Source organism: Callithrix jacchus, chromosome 1 (assembly GCF_049354715.1).
Source record: "Callithrix jacchus isolate 240 chromosome 1, calJac240_pri, whole genome shotgun sequence".
NCBI lineage: Eukaryota > Metazoa > Chordata > Mammalia > Primates > Cebidae > Callithrix > Callithrix jacchus.
Window position 1 is genome coordinate 218762774 of NC_133502.1, and position 2560 is coordinate 218765333.

Here is a 2560-nt window from a genome sequence, read left to right on the forward strand (position 1 = left end):
GTGGCAGCAGTTGCCATGGGCGTCCTTGCTGCTCTCGAGCTGGGGCTGGGGTCCCACCTCCCGGGCCCTCCTTACCCCTCATACGTGCACCTGCCTTCCTGCACCTGTCCTCCTTGCTGCCCGGCATCCCACATGGTTCGGCCCAGAGGGGTGATGTCCCATAGTCCTTGGGGGCAGCCAGTCTGGGTGGTGAGTCCAGCTCCTGCACCTTCCCCCACAGGCTGTCCAGAAAACATCTAGGCCAAGGTGGGGCTTGAGCTGAGTGTGCAGACACAGGAGGGGCCACGTGGAGCCACCTGGAGTCTTCGATGGAACCAGGGCCATGGGCAGCAGCCACGCTGCCCATCCCCTTCCTGTGGGCCTCTGCCTGGCAGGAGGTGTCAGACCAAGTCCTGTCTGGAAAGTGGCTCCTGCCTCGAGTGACACTCGCCCTGTGCTGGGCCAGCCCTCCCTCCCCATGCGGCCTGTGCTGGGGAGTCCGTGCCCATGTCCATCCTTCAGTGAGACATTGGCTCCCGCCTCTCCCAGGCGACGTCACCATCTCGTCCCCAGACCTGTTCTTCTGTGTCCTCACCAGCCCTGCCGTGCCATGTTCCTAGAGGCCTGTAAAGGTGACACTCACCCTTGGCACTGGTCAGGACTGAACCAGCCCCAACCCCCTTCCCCCGTGGGACTCCCTCCCTCCCCCTGCTGCCTTGCCTGCTTCTGTGGGATCTGTTGTTCTGCTCTGAATGGGACTGAACACCCCCCACCAAGGTCCACCCGTTGAGGACAGAGCCAGCTGGGGACCAAGATGCTCCCTCCCAGCACACAGAGTGTGTTTATGTTCCTGAGGCCCCAGGCACCCTCCGGGCTGGTCCAGGCACTGGCCTCTGCCCCTCAGGCTGTGCTGCCCCCATCCTCCCCAGGACAACTCCTCCCTCCCTGCAGAGCACCTCAAGAAACCCCTCCTCTGGCTGCTCCATGAACACAGCATCCACATGGCTAGTCTCCCAGGGTTGGGGCCTCAAAAGCTCTGGCACCCCAGGGTGCACATCCTCCACCTGCACCTGACCATCTTCCCAAGGCAACCCCGCCTGCCCACCGTGGCGGAAGGAGCAGAGCCTGCCCAGAGAAACGCAGGCTTGGGAGCAGACCTTTAGCAGACAGGCCCAGCCTGAGATGCGGGGTGGCCCAGGGCCTGTGGCTAAGAACCTGCCTCAGTTTCCCCAAGCACACTCCCCAGGACTCAATCGCCCCCTTTTCTGGTTCTCGCCCCTCACAGCCTAGTGCAGCCCTGCAGGGAACCGAGCTGGATTGGAGGGCAGTTTTCCTGCCTCTCCAGTGTCTGCTGCCCATCGGGGGCTGGGATCGCCGACACCCTCCCCTCCCTGACTGGCCACCTTGCCCAGGTGAGTCGGAGGGTGGTTCTACAGCCCTGGGTGGGTGCTGGTTTGAAATAGAGCCCCTCCCTGCCCCTGTCTGCTCCTCCTCCTCCCTAAAGATGGACAGGCATGGCAGATGGACTGCGCTGTCCCTCTCCTGGAGAAGGAGGGGCTCCAGGAGGACCTTGCACCCATCCCAGATGGCCAGGACTAAGAACCCAGGCCTCCAGCCCCCAGGCCAGGCATCTTCCCTCCACACCAGCCCGGCGCTGAGAAATGGGTGAGGTGGAGCTGGGGCCACTGCCACCCACTGCCCTCCTGTGAGAATGTGACCCAGATGGTCAGAAAGGCAAACTGACCTCAAAGGCAGCCAACAGTGAGAATGAATGGAGAAGGTGTGAACCCGAGGCCCTGCGGCCAGAAGTGAGTGTCCTTCACCAAGGAGGACAGAGGCCTCTCTAAGGCCAGGCCCAGCCGTTTGGGGACCAGGAAGCTGTAGGCGGGAGTGGGGCCTCTTGTGTAAGAGAACTCGGCGGGCAGCCAGCCCAGCCTGCTGGAGGGGAGCCCGGCCTGGTGCTGTGTGGACATGTATTTTCACCCACCTGCCTGACCCCGGGAGGACCACCCGCAGGCTTGGGATCGAGGAACCTGGGACCCCTGCAGGCCACCCGTGCTGGGGCAGCTCCTCAGAACCTGGAGCTGGGGCCACAGCCTCTCTTCCTGGAGCCTGGAAGGAAGCAGGCTCCCCAGTGCCAAGTCCTGATGGGCGGCCTCAGGCACACCCACACCAGGCCCAGGCACTGCGCTGGACTCCCCCAACCCCAGCCTGTTGTGTCGGCCTTCCAGGCTCGCTGAGGTTCCCGCTCTGAGCAGCCTTCACGGAGGTCCTCACTCTGGCTGCAGAGAGTAGCAGGTTCTAGGGCTCTTGAGCAGAGAGGTGCGCCCTCCTCCGTCTTCTAAAGGGCCCCAGCCGGGCCCACCTGGCCCCTTCTGGCAACTCTTCAGTGTTGGCAGGAAGACACAGCGGCCCTCCCTGTGACTGGAGTCCCGGCCCCAGGGCGGGCCCGCTCTGAGGACCTGATCCCTGGGTTGGGGCAGGGCTGTAGAGGTGGGCACACTCCGGGGAGCTGGCTGTGGGGTCCGCGCGTGCAGCCCACAGGCGAGCCATCGCCACGCCCACGCCTAAGCCCAGCGCC